The sequence below is a fragment of the Trachypithecus francoisi genome, unplaced genomic scaffold (genome assembly GCF_009764315.1).
Source record: "Trachypithecus francoisi isolate TF-2019V2 unplaced genomic scaffold, Tfra_2.0 Lachesis_group13, whole genome shotgun sequence".
Taxonomy (NCBI): Eukaryota; Metazoa; Chordata; class Mammalia; order Primates; family Cercopithecidae; genus Trachypithecus; species Trachypithecus francoisi.
In genome coordinates, this window is record NW_022681458.1 from 98016853 (window position 1) to 98042101 (window position 25249).

The 25249-nt window shown below is 35.9% G+C and overlaps 1 long non-coding RNA gene across 1 annotated transcript in view; it reads right to left on the reverse strand.

The window, feature by feature from the left end:
- Positions 1-503: 503 nt before the first annotated feature.
- The window catches only part of LOC117095040, a 108730-nt gene continuing 83984 nt past the window's right edge, over positions 504-25249 (reverse strand). Inside the window, exon 2 of the long non-coding RNA XR_004441784.1 lies at positions 504-943. This is a non-coding gene — a long non-coding RNA (uncharacterized LOC117095040). The remainder of the gene's footprint in view (positions 944-25249) is intronic.

Genomic DNA, 25249 nt, shown 5'->3' on the forward strand with positions numbered 1-25249 from the left:
TATTGAAGTAATTCCAAGCAAAGAGTACGAACAATATTCTGAATCTAGTTACTGAATTCTGAATTCTATTCTGGATTTGTTACGTTTCTGAGTAAAGGAGTATTTATTTTATCATCTAGAAAAATGCTTTAAATTAGGTTTCATGCTGAAAAAGACAGAAATAATTGGCTCAGTTCTTCACAAAGAGTTAAATTTTGAGATTATGGTAAGCATATGATGCATACTGCCATATTATGCCACTAGCTCGTTTTTTTGATTATTGACAAAAGTGAAATTAGATTCAGTAATGCATACAGTGTGATGCCTTCGGCTTACACAAACTTAGTAAAGTCTAAAAATTTATCAGAAGGAGCTGTTGGCAAGGCCATGCTCATCTAAGTGTGCATATTTACTTTTCTATTTCTTATATAATGGGTCCTTTAAATAAAAGTCACTATGTAGTTCATCTTATTAAGCACATCAAATAAGTCATTGTCTGAACGGGAAATCAAATTCAAGATTTGTTTCTTTAAAGTGATTTTATTCTGTCTTACAAATACATGTTATTTCAAAAGGAGATATTAATAAATCCTTGAAAGCCAACATTTTCTATGCTGTGATCATTCCATAGACATTGAGAAAAAAAAGAGAAAATATTTATAAAGCGTTTAGTGATGAGTAATTCACAAGGAAATAATTATAAATACAAGTCAAACAAATTGGCAATTGTTTGCATTTCAAATTAGAAATCACATGGAATGAAGCATTGCTCTGATTTGCTTTATGAGCATTTTGGGGAAAGCTCTTGCTACCTACATTGGGGAGACTCACATGGAGGTCTAGCTGAGAGAGCATTAGTGTGAGAGTCTGGATTTCAAAATCTCTCCTGGCTCTACCATACCTCGTTGTGTGGCCTGGTGGAATTTACTCTGGATTTTCTGTTTCAGTTTCCTCATCAGTGCAGCTGGGAATAAAAAGAAAGAAAAAAATGTTAAAGATATTAATGGTTAAGCTCACTAAACATTTATTAGTACCAAGCTATGTTTTTCTCTAAATGTGCTCATGTCTGCTCACCTTCTCAATTCTATATGGTTTTGAGACAATCATGAGGACCTTGCATGTCTACCTAAGAGAAGAGAAGATTCAGTTGAAGAGATCACAGGACTGACCCAGGGTCACTGTGAGTATCAGAACAACCGGATAATGCCTCATTTATAGCAGTGCTCAACAAATATTAATGTGATCCTGTGGTGTTCAACCCAGATTAGCCACAGACAGACTTTCCTTGCTTATTAACTCCTTAATTGGCACTGTCAGCAACATCTGCTTGTTTTCTCCTATATATAGCATCAGATAGCAAAAAGGTAGAGCTTTTAGGTCTCCTCTAAATAGACATGCTTAAAAACCACAAAATATTCAGACTTGATGCTTAATTGCATTCTCAGGTAATGGAATGAAGAACAGTAAGTGGCTAGGGAAGGAGACAGGTTAGACTATGTGGAGAGAGTCATGCCAGCCCCAAATTTGGTATTTGCCCATACACAGGCAAACCAATATTAAAATATGTTACATGAAAATTCATGCATAACTAATGTAATTTGTGATCATTCTTTTTTCTTTTTTCTAGGTGGTCTTGCTCTGTTACCCAGGCTGGAGTACAGTGGTGTGATCATAGCTCACTACAGCCTCAGCCTCCAGGCTAAAGTGATTCTTTCACCTCATCCCATCGAGTAGATAGAGCCACAGGGCCGCACCAACATGCCTGGATAATTTCTTTTTTCTTTTTCTTTTTCTTTTTTTTTTTTTTAAGAGATGGGGTCATCCTATGTTGCCCAGGCTGGTCTCAAACTTCTAGGATCAAGCAATCCTCTTGGCTCACCTCAGCCTCCCAAAGTGCTGGGATTACAGGCATGAGCTACCGCACCCAGACTGGGCTCATTCTTTCCTTTGATTGACCCATGCGTGTTTCAGTTAATCTATGCACAGATAGTAAGAAAAAATAGTGACTTTTATGTAGGGGAGATTATATTATCAGATTTGCTTGGGGATGCCAAACTCACACTCTTTGTCCCCATTCCTGTTAGCCGTGTCCTAGGATTTTTTTTTTGTTTTTTTGTTTGTTTGTTTTTTCATTCTTTCTTTTTTTTTTTTGAGACAGAGTCAGTTCATAGATGACTGTGCCAAAGACAAAAATTTAACAAATATAACTAAAGAAGATAGGTTTACATATCACTGTAAATGCAATGATTTCCATTTAGTTCAAATTAATATTTTTCATTAATTTTTCTCAGGTTTCAGACCAAATTTTCTTATGTACATACAAAAGTGGAAATGATATCTGCTGATGTATTGGCTGTGTTAACAGAACTTTGTAAATGGTGAAATTATGGTAGTTTTATATTCTTTTGATTAAATCCTTCAGAGAAACAAAAAACAAAACAAAAAAAATACTTACTTTAGGATTTGCTTCCTCTAGAAAGCCATCTTTGACTGTCTTTGGGACAAGCATTTTTAGAATGCCTTAAATATAGTTCATGGGAAATAAATTCAACAAGCACTACAGTAGGAAAAGATTATTTGTATATGTATGTGTGTGTGTGTGCATGTGTATATATATATATATATATATATATATATATGAAGAAAGATCCTTCAAATGGACAATTCCCCAAATCAATATTTTCATCCAATTTATAAAATCAAAGTAAAGTTAGAGTAGTTCACTTTGCTAAAATGAATCAAAATTAAAAGTTAAAATTAAAAATAAAATTGCTTTGTAGTTATAACATAAATATAAATATTGATAAAGGAAATTATCATTTAAAAAACACCCTTACTAAATTAAGAAACATTTGGAATGAAATACACTTGAATTGGCTATGGTGCATATATAATTTATAATTTTGTTTCCAAACTCTGAAAATCTCCAATTGAAATAGAAATATCTGTAGTCAGAATTCATAATTTTTAAAAATGTCTACACTTTAGGACTAAAATACAGAATTTTTCGGATGAAGCAGATGATTAATGATAATTTTATATAAAAATAGCAATACATATTTTTTCATTGTCCATCAACAAATCAATTTTAGAAATGTTTGAGCCTTTGAAGAGTTGTTTTACAAGTAAGCCTACATATTCTAAAATAGTATTGAAACTTTTATAATTTTATATTACTCTTAGAAATCATTTGGAAGGCCTCCCTAAAGTATTTTTTTAAATGAGGCCCCAGAAATTATCATTTTGAATTATCAGTTTTGTAATACAGGATAATGAAAAACAAGGCTTGCAAGCAAAAAAGAATTAAAATTTATACTTGTAATGACAAAGGGACAACTGAGAAATTTAAACAATGAATGTTCAAATAGTGTTCAATATTTACCTTTCAAATTCTAAAATTGCCCTGCAAAATATCCTGACAATTTAATCATGACAACTTTATTTTCCTGAAAAGTGGCATCTTATGAAAATAGTTTTTGTATTGGCAAAAGTGAATGTAAATGAAGAAAAAAGTCAGTACCTGTGAAAATATTTAGGTGGAATCATTCATATTTTTACTATTTTTTGCTTGTTTAATTATATATTTTTAATGTAGCTACTAAAAAAGTTAAAATTAGATATGTGGCATTACAGTGTTATAAACTGATGCTGGCATAGAACCAGTTTGGTGGTTATGTGATACTTGATTTTTAAAATTGATACTACTTTAATACTACATCCTGCCTGCCAACCCTGCAATTCGCTACTCACTCTTTGTCCTGCTTTTATGTGCATATTTTTATACTCAAGAAAATTAGAAGTCAGAATATCCACTTTTTTTTTTTTTTTTTTTTTTTGAGACGGAGTCTTGCTCTGCCACCCAGGCTGGAGTGCAGTGGCCGGCTCTCAGCTCACTGCAAGCTCCGCCTCCCGGGTTCACGCCATTCTCCTGTCTCAGCCTCCCGAGTAGCTGGGACTACAGGCGCCCGCCTCGTCGCCCGGCTAGTTTTTTGTATTTTTTAGTAGAGACGGGGTTTCACCGTATTAGCCAGGATGGTCTCGATCTCCTGACCTCGTGATCCGCCCGTCTCGGCCTCCCAAAGTGCTGGGATTACAGGCTTGAGCCACCGCGCCCGGCCAGAATATCCACTCTTTAGTAGAATTTGCTACTAAATTCTACTTACCATGTACTTCAGTACCTGTTAACTGAAAATTTCCTCATTTAAAATATTACGGTCCATAAAGAAGAGTCAATTAAAGGCATCAATATGTTCCAGTTAACTAACCATGAAAAGAAACTTGGAAGAACTTTGCAGGTAATTTTACGAAAAACTAAAACAAAAGAAAGCCTTTGTGATGATGTTCGCACAACTTCGTAAATCTATTTAAAAACATTAATTTGTATACTAAAATGGGTAAATTTTAGGGCACATAAATTATACCCTAATAAAGTTGTTTCAAAAAAATTAAAAATAAAAACACTGAGAAAGTGTTTTTTGTTTTAGGGACCAAAACCAGTAACACCATATTAGACACAATACAGACACAAACAAACAAGCAAAAAAATAATTAGTCAGGCACAGTGACTCATATCTTTAATCCCAGGACTTCGGGAGGCTGAGACAGGGAGATTACTTGAGGCCAGAAGTTGGAGACTAGTCTGGACAACATAGTGAAACCTTGTCTCTACCAAAATTAAAAAAACAACTTAGCCAGGCATGGTAGTGCACACTTATAGTCCCAGATGCTTAGAGGCTGAAGAGCAAGGATTGCTTGAGCCCAAGAGTTTGAGGCTGCAATGAACCATGATTGTGCAACTGCATTCCAGCCTGAATGACAGAGAGAGACTAAAATAAAAGTTCAAAAAAGAAAATGGACTAAGGTTCATGAAAATATGCCAGAAATAATTGTTCTACTTTTATTTCTTCATAATATTCAATAATAAAATATTTTGTTTTAATGGTTATGAATATATATTATGTTTTAAAAGTTTTCCTTTTGAAAATATTTTTTTGAATAAGCTAATATTAGTTTATACATAGACCTTTTGTGATCAATACATAAACAGTTTGAAACATGTAAACTTTAATGCTTTTAGCACCCCCTTTTCTATTAAAAGTGTTCTGTTTTGGATGATACATTACAGGCAGTCCCAGATGTATGATGGTTTGATGCATAATTTTTCTACTTTATAATTTCTATGACTTTACACATTCATTTCTACTGAACATGCCTCACTTTTGTTATACACATACTTTAAGTACCATATAATCATTCAATTTTTCACCTTCAGCTCAGTATTTTTAAAATTATATGAGATATTCAAGACTTTATTATAAAACAGGCTTTGTGTTAGATAATTTTGTTTAAATGCAAGTTATTGTAAGTGTTCCGAGCACATTTAAGGTAGACCAGGTTAAGCTGTGATACATTAGGTGGTACATTAGGTGTTATTAAGTGCATTTTGACTCACCATATTTTCAACTCACGATGAGTCTATTGGTACATAACCCCATTGTAAGTCAAGGAGCATCGTACATGCTCACATTATTTGAGTGACACCTGCATAACACTGTTATCAGATTTTAACAAATGGTAACTCTTTCATCCCTCATTTCAACTTTATGAGGCAGATTATGATGGGAAAATTTGGGCCTGCAGAAGTGAAGCAATTTTCCCAAGTTGCACAGATAGCAATTGATGACCCCAGGATCTACATCCAGGCAGTTTGGCTCCAAAGCTGTGTCAGTAACCACCAAGCAAATGTCCTCTTGAGTTCTTTGCTTTAGGGGATATGTCTGTGGTCTATATTTCTATGTTGGGTATTTTTGTGTTCAGATCACCAGACCCTCTTCTTTCTTCTGGTGGGTAGGTGTAAACCTGGGATTTATTTTCAAATCATTTCTGCATTACTGTTTTGGTTTATTATGTTGCAGAAAGCCTCATAATCACAGCCACATTATTCTCCTGTCTCCTACCCCACCTTCATGTAAACATTCGGAGAAAGCTAAAAGCTGGTGAAATAAAGTAAATGTATCTATGAATAACAACCTGAACTGTTACCGTTGCTACTGAGAACTGTGTTATACACATGTAATAATATAGTACCTGCAGTGCCAACTTACATAAACACTTCTACTTTAAAATGACATCTCTTTTCCTAACTTGAGTATCCAAAATCTATCATAACGATGTGGAATCTCATAACCGTAAGATGATACCTAAACAAGAAGCACTTTTAAATGTGAATGCAGTTCTTCTTGGTTAGGAAAATATTACTTTGCCTTCCTCTACTAAAAAGACGGGAAAAAAGAGTAGGATCTATACCTATTATTTCTGATCAAGGGCTACAGTGTATTCAGGGATGTTGTTTTCAGCATTCCATCTTTATCCCTCTTAATTCCACCAGCAAAAATCCTCCCTGTTACCCTCCTGCCAAGCATAGTTCCATAGGTAATCATGGTCAGGTCTATGCTTCATCCTTTTCCAAAAAGGCCTATGGCTCTATTTTATACTGTATTGGTGGTGTTCTAATAGTAATGTTTATTACTTTCCTTCTCTTCCTCTTTCTCCTATTCAAATTCTACTCCTCTCCAAAGATCTGTTTGCAGACCTACCTCCTCAACAGAACTACAGTTGCTCCTTGACTTACAATAGGGCTATGTCCCAATAAACCCATAATAAATTGAAAATAGCATAAGTTGAAAATGCATTTAATACAGCTAGTCTACCTAACAGCATAGCCTGCCCTATTTTACATGTGCTCAGAACATGGGCATTAGCCTACAGTTGGTCAAAATAATATAACACAAAGTCTATTTTATAATAAAGCATTGAATATCTTATGAAATATATGAAATATATTGAATACTGTACTGAATTATGATTTCTACGGATGTATATGGCTTTTGCACCATCATAAAGTTGAAAAATGGTATGTCAAACCATCATAGGCTAGGGATCATCTGTATTTCAATTCCCATGATTTAATGTTAGGGATCATCTGTATTTCAAAGCACATGATTCAATGTTAAGTTCTAATAAAACTTATTGCCTATATCATATCACATAAACTGGTTTTACATGTGTATATTTTGTATATATAGATGTACATATACGTATATACATATATGTATATATACACACATGTATATACATACATATATAAACACACACATATATATTTTATATACAGGTTCATGTTTTTCTTCTTTTATTTTATTTATATATATATATATATACACATATATATGTGTGTGTGTGTATATATATATATATAGTTCCATGTTTTTCTTCTTTTACCCTAGTAAACTGTGAACCTTTTATGGAGAGGGATTGTATCATGATTTGTCTTCCTCTCCAGCTACGCTCCTTATACGGTTGATAGACAGTTGTATACACTTAAAAGGTTTCCTTTTCATTTGATGGGTTTTAAGACATTTATTTATAAGAAAAAGAGGCTCAGCACCAATGGAACAGAATAGAGAAACCAGAAATAAATCCATACAACTACAGCAAACTCATTTTCAACAAATGTGCCAAGACATACATTGGGAAAGGACAGTCTCTTCAATAAATGATACTGGGAAAACTGGATATCCATATGCAGAAGAATGAAACTAAGACCCCATCTTTCCCATCTATATAAAACAAATCAAAATGGATTAAAAAACTTAATCTGAAACCATAAACTAGGAAATTATGAAAAGAAAATGTTGGAGAAACTCTCTAGGACATTGGATTAAGAAAAAATTTCTTAATACTTCACAAGCACAAGCAACCAAAGCAAAAATGGACAAATGGGATCATATCAAGTTAAAAATCTTATGCACAGCAATGCAAACAATCAACAAAGAGAGACAATCCATGGAATGGGAAAAAATGTTTGCAAACCATCCATCTGACCAGAGATTAATACTCAGAATGTATAAGGAGCTCAAACAACTCAATAGAAAAAAAATTACAATAATCCTATTTAAATATGTGCAAAAGATCTCAATAGAGATTTTTCAGAAGAAGACATACAGATAGCAAAAAGTTATATGAAAAGGTGCTCAACCTCATTGATCATCAGAGAGATGCAAATCAATACAAGAAGATATCATCTCACTCAAGGTAAAATGGCTTTTATCCAAAAGACAGACAATAATGAAACTCGCAAGGATGTGGAGAAATGGAACTCTCATACACTGTTGGTTGAAACCCAAATTACAACAGCCACCATAGAGAACAGTACAGAACGTTCTCAAAAAACTAAAAACAAAACTACCACATGATCCAGCAATCCCACTGCTAGATATATACCCAAAAGAAAGGAAATTAGTGCATCAAAGAGATATCTGCACTCCCATGTTTATTGCAGCTCTGTTCACAATAGCCAAGATTTAGAAACAACCTGTGTTCATCAACAGGCAAATACACAAATAAAATACAGGCCGAGTGCGGTGGCTCATGCCTGTAATCCCAGCACTTTGGGAGGCTGAGGCGGGTGGATCACCAGGTCAGGAGATCGAGACCATCCTGGGTAATACTATGAAACCTCGACTCTACTAAACACACACACATACACACACACACACACACACAAATAGCCGAGCGTGGTAGTGGGCGCCTGTAGTCCCATAGTCCCACCTACTCAGGAGGCTGAGGCAGGAGAATGGTGTGAACCCGGGAGGCAGAGCTTGCAGTGAGCCGAGATCGGGCCACTGTACTCCAGCCTGGGCGACAGAGCGAGACTCTGTCTAAAAAAAAAAAAAAAAAAAAAAAAAAAAAAAAAAAATACAAAAAGTACAGTACATATACACAATAGAGTACTATTCAGCCAAAAAAGAAAAAAAAAATGAGATTCTGTTATTTGTAATAACATGGATAAAAGTAGAAGACGTCTAATAAGTGAAACAAGCCAGGCATGAAAGACAAACTTTGCATGTTCTTACATACTTGTAGGAGCTAGAAATTAAAACAATTGAACTCACGGATATAGAGAGTAGAATTATGGTTGCCAGAGGCTGGGAAAGATAGTGGGGGATGGGGAGTGAGAAGGAGAATGGGTACAGTCAATGGTACAAAAAAAAGAGAATAAATAAGATCTAATATTTGATAGCAAAACAGGGAGACTACAATCAACAGTAACTAATTGTGTATATAAAAATAACTAAAAGAGTAAAACTGGAATATTTGTAACACAGAAAATGATAAATGCTTGAGGTGATAAATACACCATTTATCCTGATGTAATTGTTATGCATTGCATGCCTGTATTAAAATATCTCATCTACCCCACAAATATATACATCTACCATATACCCATACAAATTACAAATATATATATTTGGCAACGGAGTCTCGCTCTGTCACCCAGGCTGTAGTGCAGTGGTGCAATCTCAGCTCACTGCAACCTCTGCCTCCCACGTACAAATGATTCTCCTGCCTCAGCCTCCCGAGTAGCTGGGACTACAGGTGCCCACCACCATGCCCGGCTAATATTTTGTAAAAAAATAAAAAAAAATTTAAAAGATAAAAGGGGCTTGGCATTATGATACTCTTTATCCCTAATTATTTGCAGTGCAGTATATAGAACAAGTTATTCCCATATTCCAATTTGTACTTTAAGTCCTATTAAAAGCACTATTCCATGAGTCCTAAATTCCACCAGGCCTAACTTCTATCCATATGTGCTGCAATTACACTGGTACTTAGTCATTAACACTCCTGTTCCTTGAGGATATAACAGTCATTGTCCAATATGTTGATTTAAAAGGCAACAACCTGGATCAGATTTCACTATGGCACATCAAAATGCCAGACACATGGCGACATCATACAAAATTCAACCTTACTCATTAGCCAATCAGCACTTAAATTTCCCTTAACTTGAGATCATATTTGTGGCAATTTTGAAGGGTTCAATGAATGCATGCGACCATTAGCAAAGAGGAAAGCACATGAAACAGAAACAAAAAAATTCACATATGTATGGGTAGTAAAAGCATGCAGAAATATGGCCTTCATTTTCTTCTTCTGTTTGTCTTCCTTCTTTTTTTCTCCTCTCTTCTTTCTCCTTTCTAAAAATCAAGCTTAGGAAAAACTTTTGGAAATATATAACATCGTCTTTCTACCCTCTATCTATTAACAAATGTCTTTGAAGAATAATCTATATGTTCTGCTCAAAGATTGGGTTTACATAAAAATGGTGGCAATATGTTTGTGCATTACTTTGAATGAAGCCAGGATATATCAGTTTAAAAATAACAAAAATCACTATCACTCAACATTTTTATTTTATTATAAAATAATAAAATGTAATGATCACATATCAGCAACATATGTATACAGAAAGGGAAATAACATTCTTTTTTTCTCAGTCAACAATCCCATTTCCCGTATTGAAACTTGCCCACTCTAGAGATACAAATATAATCTTTTGAACATTTCTATTCACATTTAACATTAAAAAATTATATTTAAAGATCCACAGTTTTATTTATTTATTTTTTTTTATTTTTTTTTTGTTGTTGTTGAGACGGAGTCTCACTGTGTCGCCCAGGCTGGAGTGCAGTGGCCGGATCTCAGCTCACTGCAAGCTCCGCCTCCCGGGTTTACGCCATTCTCTCGCCTCAGCCTCCCGAGTAGCTGGGACTACAGGCGCCCGCCATCTCGCCCGGCTAATTTTTTTTTTTTTGTATTTTTTTAGTAGAGACGGGGTTTCACCGTGTTAGCCAGGGTGGTCTCGATCTCCTGACCTCGTGATCCGCCCGTCTCGGCCTCCCAAAGTGCTGGGATTACAGGCTTGAGCCACCGCGCCCGGCCCACAGTTTTATTTAAAAACCAAAAAGATATCATTAAAATATATTATATAGGCCGGGCGCGGTGGCTCAAGCCTGTAATCCCAGCACTTTGGGAGGCCGAAATGGGCGGATCACGAGGTCAGGAGATCGAGACCATCCTGGCTAACACGGTGAAACCCCATCTCTACTAAAAATACAAAAACGAGCCGGGCAAGGTGGCGGGCGCCTGTAGTCCCAGCTACTCGGGAGGCTGAGGCAGGAGAACGGCGTAAACCCGGGAGGCGGAGCTTGCAGTGAGCTGAGATCTGGCCACTGCACTCCAGCCTGGGCGACAGAGCGAGACTCTGCCTCAAAAAAATATATATATATATTATATATATATTATATATTATTTTATTCTAACATGTTTAACTTTTATTTCATTTATTAAATAAGTACATATATACATATATTAAATAATTGTGTGTGTATTATATATAGTTATATATATATATCTTCACTATGTTCATCATTTTACATAAATAAAACCATGACCTAATAAATGATATGCTATGTTACTGAAGTGAAGCAAATATTTGAATTAACTTGCTTGGTTTAGGTTTCTGTTCTTTTGCTTTCATTAGTGTTTCATTTTATGTTATAATCATTGCACCAGAGGAATTTTTTAAGAGGTGAAAGATGGAAGGAGAGAAGTATCTTCTTTTTGCAGTAAGTTTACACAGTGATTCTATCACCTCTACAGTAATTCATCAAATATGTTCATTTTCAGATAAAAGCAAATTATTTGAATATAAAAATTATGGTGTGGAGGTTTAATTTCTTGCATTCATTAATTGTGCATTGTTTTTAAAGCAAGTAATAGTTTTTTGTCAATTATTTAGGGGGAAACATGCATTTGTAATATATTTATAAATGTCTTCATGATAATATTTGCAGCATAACCATTCCTTGCTTTCTATTTCTAATATAAACATCACTTGAGTTCCTTCTTGATTTAATATCATAAATACCTCACAACCTTCTCTGCACAGTGTATGGACTCTCCAAAAGAGGTGGGGTTTTATTTGGCATACAGAGAATGAGTAGGAGGTGAAAGAACTTACTTTGAGTTATTCCATGTGGCACAGATGATTTACACAGCTGAGTAATCTTTAGAGCCATGAGTGGAAAGGTAACTTGGCTTTGGATTATAGAAGAAATCCATTACCAAACTAAGTTTTTGTTACTTCACTGGTAATTAAATTAATATCCACTTTTCAGTGGACATGTAACTGTACTAACTATAAAGCTAAACAGATTCAGCACACAAGTGTAGAATGGGAAATGGAGATCAAAATAAAGGGAGTATGAGAGTCTTTGTGGTAACATATCTTTGAGAAACCACAAGTGAGAGACACTTTAATTGACTTCTACCATGATCAGTTCAGAAACACAGCTCATCAGCAAAAGGCTTGTCATCAAGACATATACTCAGCAAAATGCAGGAGGAGAACCTGAGGTTTACCTGAAATCAAGAAAAGGAAATGGTAATCAATACTCACAGTGATGGACACATTACAGCACTCATTGCTCTGGTATGACCCCTCATCTTCACTGGTTCCTCCACTGACATAGCACAAAGGCTGAGTATTCAGCTACCCAAAGGTGAGGTCATGTAGACTGAGTGTTCCCCGACACCAGTTCTTATACCACTTTAGCCTAACTTCAAAACAGTTGTTTCGGGGCAGGAAGGTTAGGTACATTAAAGGAAGATTTAATGTGCCCTACTATGAATATTTATTAGGATATACTTATGACCAAAAGAGATAAAAAATATGTCCTTATGAATGCACATTTCTTTAATACTTAAAGAAACTGTAAAAAATAGAAAGCCCAGGCTGGGTGCGATGGCTCACACCTGTAATCACAGCACTTCGGCAAGAGAATTGCTTGAGCCCAGGGGTTTCAGACCCGCCTGGGCAACATGGCAAAATCCCATCTTTACAACAATTAAAAAGAAGTAGAAGAAAAAAGATTAGCCAGGCATGGTGGCACATGCCTGTAGTCCCAGCTACTCAGGAGGCTGAGATGGGAGGATTGCTTGAGCCCAAGACGGGGAGGCTGCAGTGAGATGAGGTCGCGCCACTGCACTCCAGCCTGGGCAAGAGAGCAAGACACTGTCTCAAAAAAAAAAAAAAAAAAAGAAGAAGAAGAAGGGGAACCCGTGATTAGGGCTTAGGTTCAGTTTTTCAGTTTCTATGTAATGACTAGTCTTCAACATTGAGGAAGGTCATTTGCAGACTCTGGATTGTGCTCCTGAACAGCAGTGGGTTTGGTGGGACAGTTTATTTTGATGTAACATCAGAATTTCAACAAATCAAATGAGAAAATTTTAATACCACAAGTAGTGTTTAATCATAATTTAAGAGACTGTATTTGAAACATACTTTACTCCAGATACATGCTCAGGTTCTTAATTATAAAGAGAGGAAATAGATACTGATGGTGTAAGCCCTATTACAAGTCACCTGACTCAAGGCTATATGAAAGAAAACCATGTGTACAATCTTCTCAGCATAGCTCAAAGAATTCTATCCTAAGTATTAAATAATTAGGATTCCAATTGGATGATCAGTTGATTTTTGAACTATGAAATAAATTGCCTATTCAGATAATTTATACAAAAATATTTTGTAATATTCAGGATAATTTTAACCCATCTCTCCACACCGTTCCCTACTCAATGATGCTTTTAATACCTTCTAATGCAGTCCTTTCAAGAAATTTCTGTTTTTATTTTTATTTTTATTTATATATTTACATGTATTTATTTATTTAATTATTTATTTGAGATGGAGTCTCACTCTGTAACCCACGCAGGAGTGCAGTGGCACCATCTCGGCTCACTACAACATCTGCCTCCCAGGTTCAAGCCATTCTCCTGCCTCAGCCTCCCAAGTAGCTGGGACTACAGAAGCCCGCCACCACACCTGGCTAACTTTTGTATTTTTAGTAGAGATGGGGTTTCACCATGTTAGCCAGGATGGTCTCAATCTCCTGATCTTGTGATCCGCCTGCCTCGACCTCCCAAAGTGCTGGGATTACAGGCGTGAGCCACCATGCCCAGAGAAGGTTTCTGTTTTTAAAAGAAAATATCATCATCTTTCTAAATATTTACAAAACATATAAGAGGAAAAAATGCATAATTTCCTTCATAAATTGATAGCTTTTTGTTTTCTTTTTAGTTTTAATGTGTTTTTTTTTTTTTTTTCTGTGTATCCAACTACATAATAAATGTTCATCACAGTTCTCAGGATAAAGAAACAAAGATCAACAAAAACCCTATACGTCATCTATTTAATCACCTATCCACTTCCAACACTGTATATGTCCTTTGGTTCATTAGTATTACCAACATTTCTAATGAGGATAATTTCATTCATTTCTTCCCAGTATTGCCCATTATGCGCTAGATATCTCTGATTCTTATCACAGCTATTGTAGATTCTGAATACGTACTCCAACAAGCACTATGCTCTGTACTTTCAGTGCATTTTTCTAATCCTGATATCAAATCTATAAAATAGAGATCTTCCTCATATTATTAATATGAAAATAGAAGTGAAGAAGAGGAAAATAAACTTGTTCAAACTCATAGAGTAGCTTTATAAGCCAGAGTTCCATGTTAGATCTCTCTGACATCCATGCCTATATTATTTTTCTAGTTTGTCCCTCCAAGGATTCTACAGTGTGGTTCCATTTCTTCTTGATGATTCAGAGTAACTCTAACCTTTTTTTTTTTTTTTTTTGCCAAGTCTGTTACTTAAGGCACCATGTCCTTCTCAAGACTTTTCTAAAGGTAAGTCTTCTCAGTTCCCACAACTGTTCCTTACGTGCTGTGCTATAGTACATACTGTCTTTTAACTGTCACTATTCCTTGCAAATGGGTCCATGTGGAGCCCACAGGGCTGACTGCACCCTTCAAGTGTTGTGTGTGAAGCATCAGGCAGAGTGGCACCATTATCTCCCTTATTCTTTTTTTTTTTTTTTTTTTTTTGTTGAGACGGAGTCTCGCTGTGTCGCCCAGGCTGGAGTGCAGTGGCCGGATCTCAGCTCACTGCAAGCTCCGCCTCCGGGTTTACGCCATTCTCTCGCCTCAGCCTCCCGAGTAGCTGGGACTACAGGCGCCCGCCATCTCGCCCGGCTAATTTTTTGTATTTTTTTAGTAGAGACGGGGTTTCACCGTGTTAGCCAGGATGGTCTCGATCTCCTGACCTCGTGATCCGCCCGTCTCGGCCTCCCAAAGTGCTGGGATTACAGGCTTGAGCCACCGCGCCCGGCCTATCTCCCTTATTCTTGCACAACACTTCTATTAATGCAGCCTCAGGGCCCATCAGTCTTTTTTGGCAGCCACATTACTGTTAACCCCCACTGAGTTGATTGTCAACTAAATGCCTAAGACACTTTCACACATGCTGTTGCTAAGTCATATCCCCCCTCCCCCCAGTTCTTTGTGTATTTTGGTTTTGAATTCAGGTGTAGGACCTTACATTATTCCCATCACATGTATTTATATTAGAGTGAGTCTAGTCATCCTAGTGGTTTATCATTTCTCAGTACCTTTTAGCATCTGTAGTTGGGGGCTGAAGGCAGCAGGGCTTGTGATTCTATCATTTGATATATCCACTCTCCCTCAAATTTGAAGCTTTATTTTTTATTTTTTATTTTTCAAAATCTAGCCACATAACTTTCCATGTATATTTCATTTATTGATAAATTTCATCCCTGAGTAAGACTTGAAGCAGACCACCGGAAACCTCTGTGCAGGATGAAGAAGAAACTAGCCTCAAGAATTATGGAGCTCTGAGGCTGCAGCCCAAGCTGTGCCTCTCAGTCTACTGCACTTAGGAAATCCTCAACAACTATGTGGATCTTGTTGTTTCGTACAGAGGATTAGAATAATTATAGGGACTTTAAGAGTTGATGCTCAGGTAAGCAAAAATTTATGAGTAGCTTAAAGCAATCAAACTGTTGCTAGGCTATTCACTCAAACAAAATTGTCCACATATATTGAATCTCAAGGAAAATAAAAAGCTATGAAACCATGAGAGCATAAGCAGGGATATACACTGTATAATAATTTTGTCACCAAAAGAATCACTACCTGCTTAAAATTATGTAAATATTATGTCTGGAAGCACTGCAAAGTTCTTATATGAGGTCAGAGATGAAAAACATATTTGAAGAGAAACAACACTTTCTGCCTCTCTTTATCCTTTGGTCTCACTGTCTTCTTTTTCTCAAATCTTAGACAAATACTAAGTGACCTAAAAAAAAAAAAAAAAAAAAAAAAAGGAAGAAAAGCAAGAATGTTCCATGCCAGATAGTTTTTATCTTTTTCCTCTAACAGCATCCAAGAAACTAAAAAGGGAAAAGTGGAGAGAGGAGGCAGATAATCAGAGTTGATTGTGAATCTGGGAAAAGTCTCAACTATGCATTGAGATTCACAAAAATGAAAGATGAAAGATCACAAGAGAGGAAATGAATAACCATTTTGCCCACTGCCAGTGTTCTGCTCCCCATTCTTCCAGCTGTGGCCGATGCTTCAGCTTCACCCTTCAGACTTGAGTTAGAGGCGCTTGCAAACATCTCAGCTGCGGCACTTTCTGGTACTGCAGTTTGCCTTTCTTTAGAATGCCCTAAAGATAGCATTCTTAGTAAACATACTGTTAAGCTGAGGAAATTTCATCGGGGGGGATATAAGCATCCTCTCTGGTAGGAAAGGCTTTTCCACCTGCAGAGAAGAAACTATTGGAAAAATAAAAAGTTTTTTTTTTTTTTTTTTTGTTTTTTTTTTTTTTTGGTGGCATCAGCAGCCAAAGTGCCTGTTTCGGTTCTTGAACTGCTTTTTTTTTCATCTCTGCAGAGGACAGGGTGCAGTTGTCTGGTGCCTGCCATCTTCACAGTGTATCTTCTGTGCCTAGCACAGTACACAGAACATACAAGGTACTCAATGAATATTTTTTACTTAATTTGTTGACCATAGATGAACTGTGTCTGAGCAATCTAGGACAAATAATACTTTCGGTTTAAATAAGTGTGAGCAAACACTCAATATGCAAACATTTGGGTCTTACTTGGCAGTGGGCACTGCCAGGTAAGGGATTTTTGTCTGCTCATGTAGTGTTTTGTTGTTGTTTTCACTGTGTTTTTCATGTATTTGATTGAATGGCTCAGGTCTTTCAACTGTGATAGAACATGCCATATCTGCGTGTACAGCAGTGCAACATTTCCTTGAACTCCCATGGTTTCTCATTCAGTTAATTTGGTATGGGACCTGAACGTTTGTAATTTTAACAAGCTCTCAGGTGCTTCCAGAGACTACATTTTGAAAACTGATGCACTAATCCAACTCCCTTAAATGATAAATGAGAAAGCTAGATTGGAAACTAGAGAGAAATGGGGTGCAATGTAGGCATTCTATTTGCCAGAGCAGTACCCATAGCCTCCTTCCAAGACTTATTTCTGTTCTCTCATGAGACTTCTTCAGGCAAAGGCAGCATGAGGAAGAACAAAGGAAGAGAATTTAGTAAAGCAAAGGCAGCACCAGTAAATGAGGATAGATCTGATGTAAAATTTGTGGATTAAATAATAAGTTTTTACTTGTTTTAAAGATCTCCAGGGGGAAGTGAGAGGTTCTATAATCTCCCTTGCTAACTTCTTCCACATCTAAAAACATTATTCAGAACATTCCTGCTACAAACTTAAGCCCATTTTCCATTGCTAATGAGGCATTCTATATTATACTACTAAGGAGCTGATGTTGGAAAATAAATGTGTCTATGAAGTAACCACATTTTAAAAAATAAAATTGAAATAAAAATAATTAAATGCAGCCAGCTGCTTTAAGCAACCATTTCATCACATGGCAAGAAAAGTATTCAAAAGCTATCCAAAATCTGTTCTCCTCTGTTACTTCTTGCCTTATTGCCTCACCACAATGAGCCATATTAGTTATTGAATCCATTGTCTCAGTGCATTTTCTTGTTCTATGACCAGTCCAGAGCCCTTTCAATGAATGGAACTGTCTTCATTTATTTCTCTGTACTTATCTGGTTTTATGCAGTTAATCAAATTGTTTTAAAAATTAAAACAAATAAATACAGCCTATACTGAGTCACAAACAAAGGTAAAGTTTTGTTCTCAATAGTCTTGTTAAGATTCAATGTCAGAAAGAGGAATAAGTAAGTCATGTATTTACGGCACAAAGAGCTGTACTATTTCTTAAGAATTAAATATATCACTATTTTTTTCTTCAACCTTCAAAATCATTGGTACATGACCCACACTACTCATAGATATTCATCCTTAGAAAGAAGAGGTGGATGGGGGTGCAAAAGGAACACATGCATCTTTCTGTTTATGAGAAGAAAGCTTGACTGTGCAAATCCAGACAACCAGCAGTACACTGCATTGTGTATACTAGGGGATTAACCCATTAGAGAAGTCACAGAATTATAAGTTAGAAAAGCTCATGACTCATTGCACCAAATGCCCTGATTTTGTGTATTTATTTCTTAACTTCTCTTTTCTCTGTTTTTTGGCCAAATGATTCCAACTGGTTAATAGTTGTTTTTATACTTTATGAAGTATGTTAAGCCAGATATAAGTTAAAAAAAAAAAAAAAAAAAGCATTGTCCTATACCCCAAAGAAGAAATCTGCTCACATGGTAAAGCAAGAATATATCCAAGTGTAACGAATTTATTCCCTGTAAATTTTAGTATGTAAGAAAACTCATGCTAGAATAAATAATAAAGAAAAAGTTTTAGTAAAATGCTCATACTCACACATGTTTATAGTTTAAAAACCAAGCAATGCTAAGGTAAAATATATTTTCTCACTACAAAGCACTTTACCTAGTCTGGGAATTTTTCTGGAAGTTGTTAAAAAACTGAACTTTGTTATGTGTCAATATTATTATTCTATACATGCCTGATCATATGTGCTAGATATATCCCTAAGAAGATAAATTGGAATAGTAAGAATTTTGGTAACAGAAATATAATTCATATATTCTGAGCCAATTTTTTCAAGCCATTTCTAAACAGAATTTGAAAATAAAATGCAGCATTACCCAGGACAAAAACACACACATATACAGCTAAAACAAAATTCCACACAATAATTTAACTATGTGATGTCAGAATGACATTTTCTGTTCTATTCTGTTTTGTTCTGTAAAAAGTGTTGGTTGGATTCTATTAAATTAATTTCAGCATTCACTAAATTTCACAAAAATGTTATCATTTGAAAAACACTGCATTAAGGGACTTGCAGTTTTTAAGAAATTCTATAGTCACAATCAAATAGTCCTTTAGTGTGTTAACTGCCATCTGATTTGTTTCTGTGCCAATTTAAGGTTTTGATATAATGGATCTTTTGAAGCTACACTTACCTCTATTTGAATAATGCCAATCTGAAGACAACTACACAATGTATGTTATACATTTGAACAGTGTAATTTTACATAATGTGATGATTGCTTAAGCTGTAATTTTTAACGAACGCTTTGCAGTTACTATCTCAATTTGATGAGCAAAGTGTGTGGTCTATGGGTGTCCCCAGTCCTGCTACCTTTGTGTTTCAGTTTCCTTGGGCTTATCCATACTTGACTTTCTATACATTAGATTATTTTTAGGAGAACATCTTAAAAAGCATATCTAGTAATACTTTAATTAATATGATTAAAAATTCAAAGGAAGCCCTTGTACCGGCTGTTAAACTATGTTCACAAGCTGTTATTCAGAGTTCAAATCCCAGCAAATTGAAGGTTAGGTTAACAGGATCATTCTGTGGAACTGCACTAAACCATGGCAGCTAGAATAGTGGGTGAACTGTTTCATGCACGCTCAGTTGCAGAAGATAAACTAAAGATGAGCAAAGGTATCTCAGTGGAAATCTTGCTATCTAATTTGATTTTTCTAACCTATTTTCTACAGTATGGTTTATAAAGGAAAACATATGAAGCTAACTCTGGGTTTTGTTTACTAAATACACAGATTTTTTAAAGAGAATAAGAAAATCCACAGAGACTGTTACATTGATGCTTGGAAATTGAGACATGGATTTCTCTTTTCAGATGCTAGCTTTCTCAAATAAATCTGAAGTTTCAGAGGCAAATATTTTTGCTTCTGCAAACTGTAATGTGCTAACATGCCCATGTGGGAAAACGTCAATAAGCCCTTAATAATAATTGATACCCCTACACTTCTGTGGGCATAGTGGTAGTAAGAAGTCAAGTAGCATCAGTTCCCTAATTTCTAAAAACAAAATAACCTAACTCATAAGAGAGAATGCATGAGAATTGAGAGTTGCTCATCCTGGCTCAGTCATTTTCTAGTGGCATGCCTTTAGGAAAGCCCTTTAAACTCTTTGGATCTCACTTTCTCACCACTAACATGAGAGAAATGGCAAGACAACGTCTTCTGTGGATAATCGGTCTCTTTCCACGAGATTTTATACTCCTAACTTTGTGCATAAAGTGGTTGTGGGGCTATATCTTCTTGCTATGCTTGTTAGGCTGACAGAAGACTGGGGAAAAAAGAAGTGAAGAAATACAAAATGTATTTTTCTTAAGTGAACTTGAAATTCCCCCTCCTGAATAATTACTTAATTGTATTGAAAAAGGAAAATAAGACTTCTCTGGGAAGGAAGAAAGGAAATGACACAAGTTGGTAATCTGGACTTGAAGTATATAATATAAAACTAGTTAATAGAAGTGTAAGCAGATGCTTCTTCCTCCTAATCCAGCTGGCATGCATGAAGAAAGGAGTGAAAGAAACTTTTAAGAACATCATTGTTAGCTACAAGAGAATGGGAAAGGCATCACACAAAAAAAGCCAATATTTGGCTTACAAAGGGGCACAGGAATATAATGTTCTTGGGAAGTTCTAATCAAAGTTTTAAATGAATTTTAAATAAGCATCTAAACCAGCAATAAAATATTCCAAAGATTACTTTCAGTCAGCAAACATCATGTGATGCTACTTTGAATAGCACCTTGAAAATGTTGGTGCATTTCAGTCTAAAGTGGCTATAGTTCGTACATCTTTGGAATAAATTAGTAAGTATAATTCACCAATTGGTTTTTTGTATATGAATGTTCAATTCTCATGATTTCATTTATCTTTAACAAAGGCTTCTCTACAGCTAAGAAGATGTTCTGTGTTGGGGTAGCCTAAAAACAAGGTAAGTTAGGAATGTGATAAAGTGTCTTAGATAAAGGTATATTTTCTTTAAGTAGTATTTATTCTTCACTCTTTAGATTCAGAGACTTTGTGCAGTTTCTTTTTTTCTCACATCCACATAATGCATATCCACGTAATAGATACTATCAATAATTTATCATATCAAGGTAGCTGATCAATAGGTGATATGGAGTCAGAAAAAAACTAGGCTCCAACTCCAGAACAGTTCATTTTCTGTGGAATTTTGGCAAATTACTAAACTTCTCTGGTCTCTAATTTTCAAATAATTAAAAGAGATATGATGCTCACTCAGTATTACTGTGAATTTGAATGAAATAATACATAGAATGTTTGCCATATTAGAGTTACTCAATATGTTATTAGGTTATTTTTTTGTATATGGATCTAACTTTAATAATTTTCCAGAAATAAAAGTTGTCTTTCAAAGTATAGACTAAAAAGCAATTCTTTATTTATACTCCATTTCTCAATGGAGAGAACCTTCAATGAATATGGAAATTGTATACAAAACCCTTTAAATAATAAGGAATGCTGGGCACTGTGTATTCAGAGGGCTATTTCTGCCAATAGAGTAAGAGTAAATTTCAAGAGAAAGGGGAAAGAACATTAATTATCTTGTTCTTTATGTATCAAGAATCTACATGTGCTGATCATTCCTTCAGTAAACATCTGAGCAGAACGTACAATGACACTAGCCCTCAAGGAGCTATACCCTAGCGGGTTTGAGATGAGATAAGCATTAAATAAAATTACTAAATAGTATATTGTACTATTGGGAAGTAAAAGATATGGAAAAAGAAATAGTAGAGTCCTTCTGACCAGGATGTGACAAACAGAGATGAATTTTAAGCAAGGACTTAAGAAGGTAAGTAAAATGTGTGGAGGTATAATTTTCCTGGGAGAGGAAATAGGCAGAAGAAAGGCATTAGGTTGGGAGTGTGAAGCCACATCTGTTGAATGACAAAGGACTCGGTATGACTAAAATGACATAATCAAGAAGGAAATAAGTAAAGAAGTGAGGTCCTAGGCAATAGGTGAGATTGTGGGTGGCTTTCTAGACATTATGAGAACTTGGCTTTTACTCTGGATGAAATAGCAGCGCAGGGTGGGGCCTGCAGTGTTTTGAAGAGTAGTATACTACAATTTACTCAAATAAAACTAAGCAGGCTGCTGCTTATGAAGTGATGTGGTTTGGCTGTGTCCCCACCCAAATCTCATTTTGAATTGCAGTTCCCATAATCCCCATGTGTCATGGGAGGGACCTGGTGGGAAGTAATTTAATCATGGGGGCAGTTACCATTATTCTGTTCTCATGATAGTAAGCTCTCACGAGAAATGATGGTTTCATAGGGGTTTTTTCCCTGTTTGGCTCATTCTTCTCCTTCCTGCCACCATGTGAAGAAGGACTTGTTTGCTTCCCCTTCCATCACGATTGTAAGTTTCCTGAGGCCTCCCCAGCCATGCTGAACTGTGAGTCAATTAAGCCTCTTTATTTTATAAATTGCCCAGTCTCAGGTATGTCTGCATTAGCAGCATGAGAATGAACTAATACAGGAAGAGACTTTTCACGTTCTCAAGAGGAAGCCATGAGACACATTTGGAGGTTATTGCAGTAATCCAGGAAGTACACTAGTATAGTAACAGTAGAGAAAGTGGACATATTTTGAAATCTAAAATAACAGATCTGATGAGGAAATGGATGTGAGGTTTGAGAGACAGAGAGTAATGAAGGAGAACACACAATCTGGGGCCTGAGCAATTGGAAAGATGGAGTTGCCAGTAACAGCTGGGAAAGACTATGGGGAAATAGATAACTTTTAGAAGCAAATATAAATAATTGATTTACATACATGTCAACTGCAAGAGATACTCATTAGATATCCAAGTAGATACATATAAATGCAGACTGAAGTCCTTGGACAAGAGCTTACCTGGAAACCTCAATTTGGGTTCTTCAAACTAAATTTTGGGTACAATGGTGAACTGCTAGTTTTAAAGCCATGGAACGTAGATAAGTTTACCTAACAGTGTAAGGGTAGATAAGAAGGGAAGAGTCCAAGGGCAGAGTCATGGGAACACTCAATACTAAGAGATCAGCTACATGTGCTCTCTCTCAGGCACTTGGTAGTCAACTGTTTCAAGTCCATCAGGTGTATTTAGAACTTTATGCCTTGATTTATCCACCCTTCCCATACTGAACACTATCACCACCTATCGGAAACCTTTCTCTCTTCCAAGATCACCTATCCATTCCACCTCCTCAAAGAATACTTCTTTAATCATGCTCATCCTCTGATCACAGAGAGCAAGGCATGATTTGCTCTGCATTATGTATGTGTTTCTATCTGACCTCTTTAGCAGATTGCAAAGACTTTGATGGTAGCCATGTTAGAATTCCTATCACCACCGTTATACAAATGACATGTAATTAGTGCTTAATACATGCCAGGCTCTTAAGTGCTCTTCGTGTATAATCTCATTAAATCCCTTAATTACCCTACTCATATTTTCTAGATGAGGAAATTGAGGCTTGCGGAACTGAGGTAACCTGCTTGAGGCCTCCTAGCTAGAAAGTGGCAGAGCTGATTTTGAGAATCAGCTATCCACTTCTCCAAAGACCTTCACCATTGGCCTGGGTCACCTTCATGTTATTTATTTTATAGTCATCTAATAAAAGGTAAATAGTATATAAAACTTGTTAGTTAAATAAATTATTGCTTGAATAATGGCTCTGCTTTCTTTTAGGCAGACACAATAAAACCTTGACTAACAAAGATTAATATCATACAACCTTCAATTGGTTACATTTCTTTTCATTTTTTGCTATAATTTACTTGTAATGGAATGTAACAAATCCCAATAAACAAATTTGACTTTACATTTTCTGCCTAAATTGAACAAACTGCTAAAATATTTCTCTGAGGTTAGTGCATCACCTTTGGCCATCTATATGGGTGATATTCTTCCTTGAGAAATTATGGTCACAAGGAGGACCAAAGGATCATTTGACCTTGAACTTGCAGAGAAGGATATATTTTATATTCCCCAGACAACTCACTTGAGAACATTTAAAAAAATAATAATATTTTGAATAATTTTAGCAACATGAATCAAAGCACACATTTTTGTTGAATCTTTGGAAACTCTAAATCCTAGAATATCTTATTTCTCAAATACAGCAAATGCCGTTCAGTGCCCTACCCTTATTCTGCAGAGTTGATTCTGCAATCTGACTGGTGTCCACCTGCCATCTTTTGCATTTATGTGCCTAGGGTTTCATTTCTGGACCAAGGAAAGCTACTCTGTGCACACGTGTCAACTTAGAAATACCAAACATGAATACACCATCACCACTGCCACTCTCTTCCCCCACCCCTATCCAATAACTCTTCATACAGTGAGTCTCAGGAGGTGGTATGTAAATATCTCAACTTTCTCACCTCTCAGATAGGGTCATTCTGAGGTGTGTGTTTTCTACTATATTCCAGAGGTCCCCTGCAGGATTAAGCTCCAGCCACACACAGTGATAGCTAGCTTAATAAAGCACTCTTTAATGGATGACTTCACTTCCCTGGGCCTCTCCCCTACCACCCTCAACTAGTGTTTCCTGCATCTCCCAAATAAACTGCATGCCCTCGTGTCCTTATGTCTAGTTCAGCTTTTGGGGAAACCCAAACTAAGACACCAAGCATTTGCATTCACAGGGTTTCAACTACCGTGATAGTTAGATCCTCCTAGGTGAAAAGAAGAAAGCAACATAATTCATTTCTTCTCTTCCGGTGTTCTTTTTAGCCAAATTTGCCATATTTAACTGTTTTTACATGTAATCTTAGTAGAGAAATTAAAGAGATTATTGAATAGTTTACGCAAGTCCAATAATTGGGAATATGAATGCAACATATGACTAGGTTATGTGTTGGCTCCGTTCTAGCCCTTGATCTGTAGGAGCAATAAACAATTTGAGTGCATGGGGGAAAATCTCACAGAAAGAGCTTTATATCCACACCTGTTAAGAACAAGTATGGTTTGAGGATATTTCTAACTCTGGGGAGTGATAAAAGTGTGACACTGTGAGATATGCAATGCTATAAAGACATGAGTTAATTTTAAAATACTTTCTACACTATAAACTATTAGATAAATATAGGGCAGTGCTATTATTATAATGATGAATGACATACACATGATATCATATGAAATAACCTAAAATCTGTTTCTAAAATAAGAAAAAAAATTTCCTCATAATAAACTCTAAT